The sequence below is a fragment of the Pseudochaenichthys georgianus genome, chromosome 16 (genome assembly GCF_902827115.2).
Source record: "Pseudochaenichthys georgianus chromosome 16, fPseGeo1.2, whole genome shotgun sequence".
NCBI classification, from domain to species: Eukaryota; Metazoa; Chordata; class Actinopteri; order Perciformes; family Channichthyidae; genus Pseudochaenichthys; species Pseudochaenichthys georgianus.
The window spans coordinates 6,803,535-6,821,179 of NC_047518.2; the positions used below are offsets into that span (position 1 = coordinate 6,803,535).

General features: G+C 42.8%; 1 pseudogene; it reads left to right on the forward strand.

Annotated features, from left to right (window-relative positions):
* The first annotated feature begins 13,046 nt into the window (after positions 1-13,046).
* On the forward strand, positions 13,047-15,624 carry LOC117460232 (uncharacterized; annotated as a pseudogene).
* The last annotated feature ends 2,021 nt before the right edge of the window (positions 15,625-17,645 follow it).

Genomic DNA, 17,645 nt, shown 5'->3' on the forward strand with positions numbered 1-17,645 from the left:
CTCGCCCAAATATTAAGTACCCAAATAAATCCTCCTTAATTGATCTAATTTTAACAAATGTTCCACATAAATACTCATCTGTGGGAGTATTTGCTAATGATGTGAGTGACCACTGTGTTGTAGCCACAATTAGGGACACTAAGGTCCAAAAGGTTAAACCACGTATCATCACAAAGAGAGACAAAAAACACTTTGTGGAGCAGGGTTTTTTTACATGATCTGTTTTGATTTTGATTGGGGTAGAATCAATTTGTGTGCTGATGTAGAATCTGCATGGTCTTATTTTTATCTTGGTTTTATGAAAATTATAGATAGACATGCACCTCTGCGTAAATTTAGAGTGAAGGGACGAAACAATCCCTGGTTTTCTGCTGAGCTGTCCAGTCTCCTTCATGAGAGAAATAATGCTTGGGCTAAGGCTAGGAAATCAGGCTCAGAGGTAGAATGGCTACGTTTTAGGCAGCTAAGAAATAGCTTCACATCTCAAATAAAAAGTGCTAAATCAAAGTACTATTTTTCGGTTACCACAGAAAACCTGAATAATCCTAGGAAATTTTGGAAAGCCATAAAATCGATTTCCACTGGTGATATCCCAAATGAGCTACCTCCGTGCCTTACCGTGCTAAATTGCTTTAATGAGCATGTTGTGTCTTGTGGCTCTCTGTTTGGCTGTGTGGCTCCTGTGAACGCTCCAATCCTTGACTCTGAACAATGTGGTCTGGAAAACCCTTTCAGTTTTACTCCTTTAACTATTGGTATTGTTCATGAAGCATTATCCAAGTTAGATCCTAGGAAACCGGCTGGCCCGGACAACGTAGAACCTTTCTTTTTAAAGATAGCTGCAGATTTTATTGCTCCACCTCTTACTTCTCTTTTTAACCTCTCCCTCAGCACGAACACAATTCCAAAAGTATGGAAGTCTGCTTATGTCTTGCCTTTACTGAAAGGAGGGGAGGCAACTATTTTAAATAACTATAGGCCAATCTCTAAATTGTCAGTTCTGGCTAAGGTGCTCGAACGCTTAGTGAGTGAACAAGTAAAGGAGTTTTTATGTATAAATGATATCCTGTCTAAACATCAGTCAGGCTTCAGAAAGAAACAGAGCACCATCACTGCGACAATGAAAGTGGTAAATGACATTACTACTATTTTAGATAATAAGCAGAGTTGTGCAGCTCTGTTTATTGACCTTTCCAAAGCATTTGACACCGTTGATCATCGCATTTTAAAGCAGAGGCTACTCAGTATTGGCATATCCAGCAATGCAGTGGGGTGGTTTGTAAACTACCTCTCTGAAAGATCCCAATGTGTTCATTTTGATGGACTGTCTTCTGAATGGTTAAACATTTCTAATGGTGTACCACAAGGTTCTGTTTTAGGACCACTTTTATTCTCCATATATATTAACAGTTTAGGTGAAAATGTGGATGAAGCTACTTTACATTTTTATGCGGATGATACTGTGATGTATTGTGCAGGTCCCTCCATTCAGGAGGCTGTTGTTAAATTACAAGCTGTTTTTAACACTATTCAGACTCAGCTCTCTGAATTAAAGCTTCTTTTAAATGTGGATAAAACCAAGGTAATGCTCTTTTCAAAAGCTAAAAAGACACCAGAGCCTGTTTTAGATATTGTAACTACGCAAGGAACAAAACTTGAAGTTGTTGCCTGTTACAAATACCTTGGTATCTGGCTTGATGATTGTCTCTCTTTTAAACTTCATGTCAATAACCTGCTTAAAAAACTGAGGGTTAAGCTAGGTTTCTTTTTCAGAAACAAGTCCTGTTTCTCGCTTGAGGCCAGGAAAAGGCTAGTCACTGTGACCTTTTTACCTGTGCTGGACTATGGGGATCTGGTCTTTATGAATGCACCTGCCAATTACCTGAGCAAATTGGATGCTGCGTATCACAGTGCTCTGAGATTTGTCACAAATTGTAAAGCGCTTGCACATCACTGTACCCTGTATACCAAGGCAGGTTTACCATCACTCTCTGTACGGAGGCTCAGTCATTGGTACACGTTTATCTATAAAGCTTTGTTGGGTAAACTCCCGTCTTATATCTGCTCTCTGATAACACAGAGAGTTGCAAGCAGCTATTGTCTGAGGTCACATGATGTAGTCTTGTTAGATGTGCCAAGAGCAAGGACGGTCTTAGGTAAGACAGCTTTTATGTGCGCAGCTCCACTTGCTTGGAACAATCTTCAGCAAGAATTGAAACTGAGCAATCTCATTCCTCTGCATGTTTTTAAAGCTAGGGTAAATGAAATGCTTGCTGATACAATGGGCACTTGTAAATGTCTATAACTATGTATCCTGTAAATATAATGTATAATGTCCTTTATTGTTTCATGTGGAACCTATATGCTGCAGGTCTCCCTTGAAAAAGAGATCTATGATCTCAATGGGACCAATCTGGTTAAATAAAGGTATGAAATGAAAGAATCAAACCCTTTTTTTGTTGCATTTTAGTAGAGTATAAAAATAAATTCCTTTAAAATAGGATGCAAGCAACACTAGTTTCTTAACCTGAATTGATAATAGACTATAATCAATTTAAGTTTGCATTCTTATACCATTTTGTACAATAAATATAATGAATAAATTCAAACAAACTAAAACTTACAGCTGATTAATAACGGTATCTAACTTGAGTTTTTATTATATCAAAAACCTGTTGAAATGCTACTGTTATTTTTACTGTCCCCAAAAAGTGCGTCGCAGCCTCCAGGAATGCTTCTTTCACAACGATGGCGACATCTTTGAAAGACTTCATGTGTTTCGCAAGAACGTGATTGACACGATAAGATGCTATGGTAGCAGCCTTGCTCTTGTTGTTGGGCCTGGTGAAAATGGACTGCTGTGCATTTAGCTGTCCTTTCAGGCCCCTCCCCTTTTGGGAGCGTAGGGCAGAATTAGGAGGGAATTCCGTCTCGTGCACTGTTTTGAAATGCCGCTCCTAAATTACCCTTCTTCGATAAAGCCACGCTTGCATTGCAGATGAGACAGATGGACTTTGAATTGGAATAGATACAAAAATAATCATCCTCTCACTCGGAGTGAAAATTATATATTTTGGGCTTTTTTGCTTCTGTCATAAAGCCACACCCCGACACATGGGGTCACGCCGGCCAATCACAAAGCTTTGATGCGTTCAAGTGCATTATTCTGGCACAGGAAGATTATGTTATAGGACATTAATGATAAAACAGAATATTGTTGTTCTATTTTTAGACACATCTCGCGATCGACTGGTTGGGCACCCCTGCCCGTCCTTAGTGGGAACGTAACACTATATCATTTGTTTTATTGTTATTACCGATGCAAGAGTTGTTGAACTGTTGTTGGAGCTCATTTTGAACAATGAGCTAACTAATGATTACTTTCATAATGGTTTAATGTGCTGATTATTTTCTACATTAATAGATGAAGGTCTGGTTTGTTCAAACTCTCAAAACAGTAGGTCATGCTGTCATAATTACCGTCCGAAGTGACACCTTTACAATGTTAAAGCTGTTAGATAAATGTAGTGATGTAAAACAAAAATATTCAAGATAGTGTAGTGGAAAAGAGATGATGTTTTAAAAACATGTTACTAAAACAAAATATCTCTGTTTTGGACTGACAGTAATGATCCAAGAAATAGTAGATGAATAAATACACACATCAATCTGTGTGAATTTGTTGTGGATGGAACACAACAAATGGTGCAGTTTTGTTACTGTCAAGTTTCAGGAGGTTCCTGCTCATCCAGCTCCTGATGTCCTCAAGGCAGGTGGTGAGGGAGGTTGGGGGCAGGGCAGTGGTGGGTTTGGAGGAAATGTAGACCTGTGTGTCGTCGGCGTAGCAGTGAAAATGTACCTCATGGTGATGGAGGATTTTGCCAAGGGGGAAGAGATATATGATGAATAGGAGTGGACCCAATACTGACCCCTGGGGGAAACCCAGTGAAATAGCACTTTCTTGTGACTTGTGATTACCAAGTTGTACAAACTGTTGTCTGTCAGTGAGGTATGATGGTGAGGTCGTTAGTGATTTTAACCAGGGCTGTTTCAGTACTGGCGGAAACCAGATTGGAAGGGATCATGGAGGTTGTTTGTGTCAAGATGGGACTGAAGCTGTGCGGCAACCACCCTCTCAAGGGTCTTGGAAATGAAGGGTAGGTTGGAGATGGGCCTGTAGTGGTTTAGATCGGCCGGGTCAGTACTGGGTTTTTTGAGGATGGGAGTGAATGCAGCCAGTTTGAGGGAGGTGGGTACAATTCCAGAGGTGAGGGAGGAGTTAATTATGTCAGTGATCATGGGTGATATGGCTGGTAGGCAAGCCTTGACCAGGGTGGTGGGTAGAGGATCAAGCTGACAGGTCAATCAATCAATGTTTATTTATATAGGCCAATATCACAAATGTTACATTTGTCTCAGTGGACTTCACAGTTTGTACAGAATATCAGTATGACAATACGACACCCTCTGTCCTTAGACCCTCACATCGTACAAGGAAAAACTTCCGGAGAAAACCCACAGTTTAAAGGTAAAAATGGGAGAAACCTCAGGGAGAGCAACAGAGGAGGGATCCCTCTCCCAGGACGGACAGACGTGCAATAGATGCCGTGTGTAAATTGAAAAGATAATACATTTACAACATAGGTAGTCCAAATCTTTGGAAATGCATGTGTGTATAATACCGGGTGGTGGTTTTAGCTTTAAGGATGAGCTGAGATGGTGTATTCCAATGCTGGGGTGAAGATGGAGAGGGAGCTGATGAGTGATGGACCAGTGGTACACAGCAAAAATGCCAGTGTTAAATTCAACACTGAGTGTTGACTTTAACACCAGAAAAGTGTGTATATGCGTCCACTCTTGTCAGTGTAAAAATAACACTTTCGAAAGTGTTAATATTTTAACACTCCCCTGTAGTTAATGGAACACTGAAACGAGTTGAAAATCAACACTGGCCAACACATAGTAGTGTTAATATTACTCTACACTAGTGTCAGTGTTAAAGAATCAACACTACCAGACTACACTGGATCTCAATTTAGTAACACTATTGGGTGTTACAAAAATTAACACTTGAGAGTGTAGAATGTTGTGAAGATCCAATCCCTCCCAGCCAAAACCCACTTTACAAAAAATACAAGACAACAAATTTAACAAAATAGTTTGCATTACATGGCAAGTACACCACAATTACATTCATAAACGTACAACAGTTCAGCATGGAGTGACACAAAATTACAGTATGGGACAATAAACATTTGGTCATCAGTGTCATTTGAAAATTGCCTATCATATGGTCTGTAGTATGGCAGGTCATCTACACAGATCAGTGTGAATACATCGCTTTTCTCCTCGATACTAAAATAAAATAAAAGTTCTCAAAATGAAAAGCCAACTGATTCTGATGTCTCTTTGCCAGTGTTTTTGTGATATTTTTAAAGTTCTTTACAGACGTTTTGAAAAATGTGTGCTTGCCTTCAAACCTCATGCACCACATGTGTATTAGTGGCCCAATCTTCCTAATACAGCTTGGGTAATGTATCATATGGTGGTGCTTGGGAATCAAATTTCGTTCTGGAAACAGAGATTTAAAAAGTGTATGATGATCAAAAATAAGATGTTTCAGATAGCAGGTCATACCATGGGTTACAATGGGTGAAAAGACAATGTTCACAATCTGTACTAAGAGGAGCAGCAAGTTCCAGCAGCTATCATTCCTGCTAACTAAATCTCCAAACATCAATGGGGTATTGCGCAAAAGACACCAGGACTGAACAGCATTAAGGCCAAGATTGTTGCCATCATCATCCAGTTTAGCCCACTTGGCCTGTTTTTCCTCTGTGTAAATCCATAATTGAAGCTCGTGATTCTCTCTGACAATGAACTTCTGGATATAAAGTTCCTTATCAGGTACTGAAACACAAGCTTCAACTCATACTGCACCACTCCTTCCAGTAAATCATGCATTATATCTACTGCGTAGTTGTCTGTAGTATGGAACAGCCGTAGGGAATTGAGTGGACAGGTTTTTTTAACACCAAATGTTGAGGCCAAAGCAGGATTTTGTTGAATGGCAGCACAGTGTTCTGAATGAAGGGCTTTAGAACGTAAAGTTAAACCTGGATGATCTTCACTGAAAACTGATTGCATCTCTCCCTTTTCAGTTAAACAAAAACGACAACAGTACTTTGCACTAAATGATTCAACAAAACCAAAAAGGCCATGTATAGCCAAGTTGTCACCTGTAACCTGAAACACTGAACCTTTCACAGGTGTGGTTGAAAAAGGCACCTGCATTCCTTCAACTTCTAAAATCTTTAAATCGTCGAGAAGTGGCTTTAGAATAGCGTCAAACCCATATTTCTTTAAGTCTTCTGAGTGAAAGAGAGATACAAGATGAATGTTCATCAACACAGAATTAAGCTTTGGAGGGAATTTCTCAAAATAAAATAAACACAGCCAAGTTTGTGCACACCCTTTTTTGAGCCTAATGGATTAGCGGTCTCAAAATCATCATAGTAGAGCTGTATCTGCATAGCATGCTCTTGTTGTGAGAATAAACAGTGGTTCCTGAAGTACGCGCCATCGTTTACATCTCTGTAAAAGCCCTCCTGGTGTTGTTTAGCTCTTTGAAAACTGTTACAAAGTTCCGTGTTCTGAAACATAGATGAAAGAGACCCCATGAACTTATCATTGACAGGAACTTGCCTGTATAGTCCTGTTGTTTTATCTCTGCGTGTATCAAAACGCACACCAAGAATATACTCGACAGGTTGAACTATTTTCCATTTCTCCTCAAAATGCCTCATCCGTTTAGATTCTGTGTTAAGACATGAAAAAGGATTCCCAAGCTGATCAAAACAATTCTCAACTTTTTCTAGGGTTTCTTTAGATGCTTCAGATGACAAACATTCAACAACAGCTTCTTTTGCATGGGCATGGATGTCCTTAACCAGTTCCTCCATCGAACCAACTAAACATTGCACAGTACTTTCAGGAACTCCTGATGCTTGTACTTGAGCAATAACTGAGCTGCACATGTCTAGTAATTTCTTTTTCTCCATCGGGATGTGTGTAGTGACCATCACAGGAGAATCCACATTAACTGGCTGTGAAACAGAAGCTCCAACAGAAGCTCCAGGTTCAAACTCAACATGGCTGGCGACATCTGGATCAACACTGTGTTCATGTGCTCGAGATAGGTGCCGCTTGTAACCAGAGTATGTGCAAAACACAAATAAACATCCAAGCTCTCCACAGTGCAAACGCAAAGACCTTCCTGGGTACAAACCATGCTGAAACTTCAAATGTCTAAATAACACTGAACAGTTTATGTGGTGTACCTTGCAAATGTAACATGTGAACATTAGTTCAAGTCAGAAAGGACTGCCTTTCAAACTGAACTGTGAAGAAGTCTTGCTCTAATTTCCTTGACTCGAGGACTTTCCTTCACACTTCCAACATCAATGCCATACACGGTTGTCTGGATGAATGTGTAGAAGTTGCATAGTGCTTCATCATAAGACACAGCAAAAGCAAAATGTGCCTTGAAGAGCTCGTCAAAGGCAGCAACTCCAGTCTGCGTCTTACAAGGAATGGCCTTTTGGTCCATGACGATGTAGAAATGTTGGATGCTGTCGTTTCTTTCTCCAACACACAGGAGAAACGGCTGAGCAGGGCCAGTGTCCTTGAGGAAGGTCTCAATGCTTTTCCTCACAAGGAATAGAACTTGGAATTTGGAGAAGAATTAGGATTAAAATCTTCAAATGACTGGAAGAGCACAATTATTTTTTCCTCCTTTCACGATTACTTTCAAATTAGGACAAAAGCTGCTCCCGTGTTGTAACACCAACCCGGTCTGAACATTTAAAAAAAAATCTGCAACATGTCAAGCCACTTCCAAATTACTATCAGATCTTTACAATCAAACATCTGTTTTCTAAATGGAAATATACATTAAAAACGTTTCGAAGAACATACCCTTAAGAACTTCACCAGGCGGCCAGCAGCATCATTTGCACTAATCTTGACTCGTGACTTCTTGCCCTTGGATGTTGGCGGCAACAGGTGAAGAAGCAGAAGGATGGCAGCCACCTCACAGTCCCATACTACAGACAAATAATTTACACCATTTCAATTACTTGAATGACTTTACCAATAGTATCTCATGTTTGAGCCTATTTTTCACAGATCATTGATGCTTTATATGTTGTGTTTTTAGAATAATGCTTGATAATAGATGGACCTGAATCTCCCCAGAAGTTGATTTCCATATCGCATTAATTTCCATCCATCCATCTTCTCCCGCTTATCCGTGGTCGGGTCGCGGGGGTAGCAGTTCCAGCAGAGAGCCCCAAACTTCCTTTCCCCTGGTGACATCAACCAGCTCTGACTGGGGAATCCCAAGGCGCTCCCAGGCCAGCGAAGAGATATAATCCCTCCACCTGGTCCTAGGTCTACCCCTTGGTCTCTTCCCAGCTGGACGTGCCTGGAACACCTCCCTAGGGAGGCGCCCAGGTGGCATCCTAACTAGGTGCCCGAACCACCTCAACTGACTCCTTTCGAAGGGAAGGAGGAGCAGCTCAACTCCGAGTCCCTCCCGGATGACCGAACTTCTCACCTTATCCCTAAGGGAGACACCAGCCACCCTGCGGAGAAAACCCATCTTGGCCGCTTGTATCCGCGATCTCGTTCTTTCGGTCATGACCCATCCTTCATGACCGTAGGTGAGGGTAGGAACGAAAATGGCCCGGTAAACCGAGAGCTTTGCCTTCTGGCTCGGCTCCCTTTTCGTCACAACGGTGCGGTAAAGCGACTGCAGTACCGCTCCCGCTGCTCCGATTCTCCGGCCCATCTCACGCTCCATTGTTCCCTCATTCGAGAACAAGACCCAGAGATACTTGAACTCCTTCATTTGGGGTAAGAACTCATTCCCTACTTGGAGATCCTCATCCCAGCTGCTTCACACTCGGTTGCGAACCGATCTAGTGAGTGCTGAAGGTCGCAGACCGATGAAGCCATCAGAACCACATCATCTGCAAAAAGCAGTGGTGCAATCCTTAGTCCACCGAACTGCAGACCCCCTCCCCCATGACTACGCCTCGAAATCCGACCCATGTATATTACAAACAGGATTGGTGACAAAGCGCAGCCCTGGCGGAGGCCAACCCTCACCGGAAATGGGTCCGACTTACTGCAGAGGACCCGGATACAGCTCTCGCTTTGGGAGTACAGAGATTGGATGGCCCTGCGTAGAGACCCCCTCACCCCATATTCCCGCAGCACCTCCCACAGTAACTCCCTGGGAACTCGGTCATATGGGACGGGTGGCGCAGTGGTCTGTGCATCTGATCATCAGATCAAGGGGGGTGCTGGGGAACTCCAGTTCGAAACCCGCTCCTGCCGCCACTGCGTCAGGCCGTTGTGTCCTTGGGCAAGACAGTTCACCCGCATTTGCTCCTGTGGGTATTGTCCACAGTACATGTATGATACTAATGTGTACTTGTAAAAGCGCCTCGATGACTTCGAGGCGTGAAGATGGACGGTGTGGCGCAGTGCGCTGTGCAATGATCATCAGATCAAGGGGTGAAACCCGCTGCTGCTGCGTCTGTAAAGCCGTTGTGTCCTTGGGCAAGACACTTCATCTGAACTTGCCCCTGTGGGTATTGTCCACAGTACATGACCATTGCATGTATGATGCATGTATAATAAATGTAAGGAATTATTATACGCGTTCTCCAAGTCTACAAAACATATGTAGACCGGATAAGCGTACTCCCAGGCCCCCTCCAGGATCCTTGCGAGAGTAAATAGCTGATCCGTCGTTCCACGACCAGGACGGAATCCGCATTGTTCCTCCTCAATCTGAGGTTCAACAATCGGCCTGACCCTCCCCTCGAGTACCTTGGAGTAAACTTTCCCGGGGAGGCTGAGTAGTGTGATGCCTCTGTAATTGGCACATACCCAGAGCCTTCAGCATTTCTGGGCGGATCTCATCCACCCCCGGGGCTTTGCCACTGTGGAGTTGTTTAACGACGTCAGTGACCTCGCCCCGGGAGATTGGTGTTGATCCCCCGTCATCCTCCAGCTCTGCCTCTAACATAGAGGGCGTAGTTGTCGGGTTCAGGAGTTCCTCAAAGTGTTCTTTCCAACGCCCTAACACTCCATCAGTTGAGGTCAACAACGTCCCATCCTTACTGTACACAGCTTGGATGGTTCCCTGCTTCCCCCTCCTGAGGTGTGGGACAGTTTTCCAGAACAACTTTGGTGCCGCCCGAAAGTCCTTCTCCATGTCTTCTCCGAACTTCTCCCACACCCGCTGCTTTGCCTCGGCCACGGATGAGGCTGCTGCCGCCCTTCGGGCCTGTCGGTACCTTGCAACTACCTCGGGAGTCCCCCGGGATAACAGATCCCTGAAGGCCTCCTTCTTCAGTCGGACGGCTTCCCTGACCACCGGTGTCCACCAGGAGGTTCGAGGGTTACCGCCCCTTGAGGCACCTAGGACCTTGAGACCACAGCTCCCCGCTGCGGTTTCGGCAATAGAGGCTTTGAACACCGACCACTCTGGTTCAATGTCCCCAACCTCCACACGAATGCCTGAAAAGCTCCGCCGGAGGTGTGAGTTGAAGGCCTCCTGAACTTGGGCCTCCTCCAGACATTCCCAGTTCACCCGAACTACACGTTTGGGCTTACCAGGTCTATCCAGAGGCTTCCCCCACCACTCGACCGAACTCACCACCAGATGGTGATCAGTTGACAACTCCGTCCCTCTCTTTACCCGAGTGTCCAAAACATACGGCCTCAGGTCCGATGATACAATAACGAAAACGATCATGGACCTTCTGCCTAGGGTGCTCTGGTACCACGTACACTTATGAGCATCCTTATGTTCGAACATGGTGTTTGTTATGGCCAATCCATGACTAGCACAGAAGTCCAGTAACAAACCACCACTCCAGATCAGATCAGGGGGGCCGTTCCTCCCAATCACGCCGCTCCAAGTGTCTCCATCATTGCCCACATGTGCGTTGAAGTCTCCCAGCAAGACTAAAGAGTCCCCTTCCGGAGCCCCATACAGGACTCTTTCCAGGGTCTCCAAGAAGGCCGTATACTCTGAACTGCTGTTGGGTGCATAAGCACACACAACAGTCAGAGTTTTCCCCCCCATAACCCGCAGGCGTAGGGAGGCGACCCTCTCGTCCACTAGGGTAAACTCCAACAATGAAGCACCCAACCGGGGACTTGTGAGTATCCCCACACCCGCCCGGCGCCTCACACCTTGAGCAACTCCGGAGAATAATAGAGTCCAACCCCTATCCAGAAGTAAGGTTCCAGAGCCAACGCTGTGCGTAGAGGTGAGCCCAACCAGATCCAACTGGTAACGCTCCACCTCCCGCACAAGCTCCGGCTATTCATGCCGTGCATTCGTGATGCATGAATATCATAACCTGGCTTAACACGAGCCATGTGAGCATGAACCCAGAATATGAATGGAGTGCAGGATGCACGCAGAAAATGATGTACGCTTAGTTAAATACTGAAACATAACCCATGATATAGTCTAGCTTAATTAGCAGTTTAGTACGCCAGGATGAGTCATAGATGCTGATAAGCTGATTGAGTGATTAAGACTGACTTCTATCATCTGAAATGAGGATGATGGAGGGACGAATGTGGAATAAATGTTTAAGCAATAGTGGAAATCTGAGCATGCCGCTATGGCGGATAATCTCGTGCAGGGAAGAGTCGCTACTGAAGAGAGGCTCGAGACTGCGACTCGCTTACCCTGCGAGAGTCCCCCCAAACGAAGCATGTGTAGTGCACGTCCTTAAGAGGTACTGAAGGGCAGAAGGGGGAGGTGTGGCCCTGCGCCCCGCAGCTGTTACACGAGGCGGCTTGTTGGCCGCCGGTAGCCATCACTAGCAGCTCGGACCAATCCAGCGGATGTTGCAATGAGCTAAGTGAAGCGCTGCTTTGCTTGAAAAGCTCTTTGCGCATTGTCACCTGAAATGACAGCTGGCGGAGAGGGAAGAGCAGATTTAAAGGGGTTAGCGGGTGCAATGATAGGCTTGTGAAAATGGGGGGGGGGGAAGTGATTGGTTAGCTGGGGAGTGACGACCCCGATCACTTATTGAGAGAGGAGAGAGTATTGAAATGACGTGTAACAGACGGGTCTTCCTGATTGAACTTGCGCTTGAATTTGTTTCCCTCATATTCACAGTATGGATGATTAGATACTTTGGGGGAAACCTCAGCTTTATGAACGTCCTTTCTGTTGGTTTGGCCAGAGAGGGCTGAGGGTATTTCTCTGCGAGGAGGACCAGGCCTGAGGGAGGAGGACCTGCACCAGCTGCACCTACAGAACTTTTTAGCCCGTCACTTTATTTGACAAAATGTGTCAAACTTAATCAATTAACAGGTTCACATTGTGTGTAAGTTGTGTATATTATTTCGTTTTTATTTTGTGATGGATATAAAAATGGTGATGGTTCATGCTTGATAACTTTTAGTTCACATTTCAATAAATTTTATTTGTATTTGCACTCCTTTTGTCCGTTATTCTTAATGAAAATGTTAGATTACATATTCACATCTGACTGAAGATTGGCCCCATTTATTTGTGACGTTGCAAACTCTGCAGTACAAGGCACAGGTGATGTGAAGCTCAAAGTGAGGCAATGCATTTGATCAGCTGAGTTTTTTTTTGCCAAACTTTATAGGCCTGACAATAATCACACTGTCTCTGAGGTGCAACATAAAACACAAAACAACACAACAATTAAGTTCCTGTTAGACTACAAAACTATTCAGTGTGCAGGTCTTTGTGTTACAATATAAGTGTCTCTTAGTGAATGTCCTGTACTGCTCTTAAATCTCATATCATTAGCTTTTCCTTTCCCTCTTGGATGTTCTTCTGGACCCTCACCCCTAGATTCCACCGTGTCCGTCTGCGTCGCGTCACGGCTGCGCCACGGTTTTGGTCCGGCCTTCTCCGGCGTCATACCCTACCGGGCGCGTTTCAGGAGCATTTCAGAAGCGGAGCGTCTTACATGCCGGCTCGCAGTTCTTGTCGATTTGGGCAAGAAAGTAAGTAGGCTACGTAGTTAAATAGTTTATTTGTGTGTCTGTTTAAATTGTGTATATTGTTGTTATTTCCTATTTTGTTGTGTTGTAGAATACAGACATAGTTAATAATAATTGTAATAGTCCAGTTATAAACAACATTAATCAAAGATGTGTTGCTGTATTTTAGTGGTAAAAAAAAATGCATTCATCATCATAATTATTCTATATAATTTACACGCAGTGCCTGTAAACCGAACGAGAACGCTGGCCTTTATTCTCCTACTGGAAAGACTACAGAGGAGGGATGGGGGAGGAGAAGGAACCGGTTTTGGGTGCACCCCCTCAACCAGCAAAGGAGACTGAGCTGTGTGAGCAGCTCTGTGGCTGAGCTGAGGCTGGACAGCAAACGACATCATCGATATTTTAGGATGAGTGCAGAGCAGATGGATGAACTTCTGTCCCTCCTCGGCCCTGAACTGACCAGAAAATCGACACATTACAGGGCTGCCATCGAACCCAAGCAGAGACTGGCTGTTGCATTGAGGTAAGAAGCACATTTCACAGACAATAAATCACTGACCACAAGTTTAATAAACGTTTTAATTATAAAAATGTCACCCAAAAAACATTTGAAACCGAAACATAAAATAGCTGTTTAAATGTACAACAATTAACACAACAAATTAACTACATACAACAAACACAATTAACAGTAACTATAACTCTTCATAATAAGACCCCCCAGGTCCTGCCATGTTGAGCCACTGCTGGAGGAAAGCATTTATGTTAATGGCCCTATAGGTGTTGATGGGCCTTGTGGTGGCTGGGGTACACTTGGCCGAAAGGCTATTGGCCTGGAGGTGTGAGTGGAATGTTGTGACATGGGGGGGATGGTCAATTGTTGCCAATGTTGGTGCTGTGTATTTTCCAGGTTATGGAATAAAATATTTTGTTTGGCCTGATGTCTCCTGTCTTTGTCCAGTCTTTTCAAAATAGGCACAAGACTGAGAGCAAAGTGGTAGGACTCTTCCATTAGTTGCTCTCCGATCTCTCTGCTCTGTGGCCTCCTCCTTGCATCCTGTGTGGAACGCTGGGCTGCTGCTGCAGAAATGGGATCACTGGGGCTATGGGACCTAGAGGGCCTTGCCTCCCCAGAGGTTGTGGGTACCAGAGGTGATGGGGCTGGAGGTGGTGGGTTTGGATGTAGTGGGGCTGGAGATGCAGATGTAATTCTGGAAAGTTGATCTGTTCCTGATAGCAGTGGTGTACAGGATCTCTCCATGTCTTCCATGTTCACCGGTGAAGGATTGCTCAGGCTGCTTTTTGAACTATATGAAAAGAATTTATGCAATAGGAACATATTTAAGTAATTTAATATAAACTCTTTCATACCCTTTGCAATACATCATGACAAATTACAAAGTTGTTATTGTGAAAGACTTCATTAATTTCCTGCAAAATTATGTAAATTTAAATATTTGCATACATACCTCCTTGGCTGTATATAGGGCAGACACCTGCTGATCCACTTGGGAGAGATTTTTTTCACAAAGGCATCCCTGAGGGTCTTCCATCTTGCCTTGCAAACGTCGACTGAAATAAAGAATGGATTCAGATGAATACAATTATTTCACACATTTTTCTTTGCTTGTTTTTCCCTTCACAGATACTTGGCTTCCGGGGACTCACTGGTCAGCCTAGCATTCAGCTATCGGCTAGAATGCACTACTGTGACAAACTCTGTCCATTTGGTGTGTGCAGCCATTGAGAACATGAGGATGGAGAGGTTCCTACCCAGGCCAACAGAAGACACATGGAAGGAGGTCGCACAAGGCTTCTGGGAAAAATGGAATTTCCCAAATTGCCTGTGAGCAATAGATGTAAAACATATTGTCATCCAAGCACCACCACTGTCAATACTTCAACTACAAGAAGACATTTTCCATAGTGCTTATGGCACTTGTTGATGCTGACTACAGGTTCAGAGTCATTCAAGTGGGGGACTTCGGAAGAACAAGTGATGGTGGGAAGTATGCCGGATCGGATTTGGGGAAAGGAATGGAGACCAAAACTCTTCCAACTAGAACCTCTCTACCTGGTGCTGCTCACCTCGGTGAGATGCCATTCGTCATGGTGGATGACGCAGCTTTCCCACTCGAGCCATACCTCATGAGACCATACCCCGGAAAGAACCTCACTCATCAAAAGAGGATGTTCAACTACAGACTTTCCAGAGCAAGGATGGTGGTGGAAAATGCTTTCGGCATTCTGGCCTCCAGGTGTAGAATCTTCCATCGCCGTATCAAGCTGCACCCGAAAAACGTGGACACCCTAGTGGTGGCTGGATGCATCCTTCACAACTTCCTGCTGGCCCCTAGTGAAAACCAGAGGTTTTTAGATGAGGAAGAGCAGAAGGGTAGACAGATGGCACCGATGAGAAACATGGGAGGAAACAGGCCATCAAGAGATGCCTGTAATGTCAGGGAGGCTTTCTGCACCTTCTTCAACTCTCCTGAGGGCAGTGTGACTTGACAGGATGGTTTGATTACTGGAACACAATAGTTATTACACCGCCAAATCGATTGAAAAATGTGTTCTTTTTTCATTCCAGAAAATTATAAAAAGCAAACAAGTTATTGTACTACCATTTGCATTTTTAAATAAGTGTTCTTTATTTTTTAATATGCTACGTTATTTATTTTAAAATAAATAGTTTTGTCTGACAAATGACTGCCAAATGATTCTTGTCTGTCCTCACAATTTATCTTCAGATTAGAAATGCAAGGACCACCACAGCATACTGTATTTAAACATTATTGACAGTACTTTGTGTAGTTGTTATAACACTATACTCACATAGCTAAGTGAAGTTCTTTCAATGATGTAAAAACATCTCAATTAAAATGTAATAGATTTGATTAATTACTTTACAATGGCGCTTGTGCATACTTGAGAAATACCATTTCCTGTTTTATTTCTACTACAATACACCTCCAGAGGGAAATATTATTTTCTTAATTTTACATTTTTCGGACTAATAATTATTATTGCAAATTCAAGATTAATAAAAAACAATTATAATACAAAAATATATTATCATTATAATAGGATAACACAAAACTGTATTGATCCCTAATGCTTGCGAAATTAACAAGCTAAAGTATAATAATATAATATATATATAAAAAAAATATAAATCACAAATAATATAATATATAAATATATGTATACACATATATGTAGATAATAGATAGAGATATATGAAAATATATATATATAATCATAGGCATATATGTTGATATAGGAAATAAGATCTTACTTTCTTGTGAAATGCAAGTTTACTTTACTTTACTTTACGAACGCGCACATGACCAATGAGGGCACGAGATAAATGTGTGCCCCGATGGAAGGCTGACAGGCATGGAACAATTGTGAAGAAGCTTAATATTTGAAAGAAAAGGTTTTAAAAAGGTATAAACAACAAAATGTATGTCCTGAAATATATCCTGAAAAATGTCCTGAAACAGCTGAATGGTTTCTGTAGCTGAAAGTGAAGGAGTTAGATATTAAATGTAAGTAGTAGTGAATGAATGTGTATTAAAGGTGGGGTAGGTAAGTTTCAGAAACCGGCTCGAGATACACTTTTTGTTATATTCCATGGAATGCTCTTAACATCCCGATAGCAATGAATATCTTAAGTGCTTTGACAAAAAATCCATACAAAAATGTCATCTGTAGAAGCCGTAATACTGTAAAAAGTACAACCAATTGGATGGCCTTCAAATTCTCTTTTACCTACACCTTGCGCCAAATGCTACTCCTTCCACATACTTTCAGTTAGAGACTTCATTCCAACTTTAAAATGATCACAAGACCCTCAGTTATAAAACTTTTTTCTCAGATTTCTGATATCTTTTAAACTTTTTGAGATATTTAACTTAGTTTGGAGCTTGGTAAAGACACTTTCTTCAGATTTTAACAGTATTGCGCAGCTCGTTAAGGCTTAGAGTGCGTGATGTCACAGCTTGAAATTCTCCTTACATTTTTCTTTTTAAACTGCCATGATTCCCAAACCCTACACTCCTGGGACATCATTTTATGCTTGAATTGTAGGGAAAACTTCTCACAATGCTCACCATGAAACACGGTTTTCTCAAAACTTCACAGGTTTGGTAACGATGCAGCCATCAACACATCTAACCGTATTATGCCGTTGCCAAGGTGACGGATCACTCGCCATCAAGTTAGTTAAAAAGTTTGCAGTTAAAATATTCTGCCTCTTTTCAAAGCCTTTTTACTTTATTTTCTCTTCGTAATACACATTCATTCACTACTACTTACATTTAATATGTAACTCCTTCAGCCTACTTTCAGCTACAGAAACCATTCAACTATTACATTATTCAGCTCTTTCAGGACATTGAGGCTTTTCAAATTGTTATTTATTGTGAAATCTTAAAAGTGTAAAAAAAATAGATTGCAAAAACGATAGCTTTGTTGTGTGGAGTTTCTTGCTTACCTTAGGTAAAGTGTGTAATGTAAGCCGCAAGCCAAAGCCCTCCCAGTAACCCCGCCTCACGGCT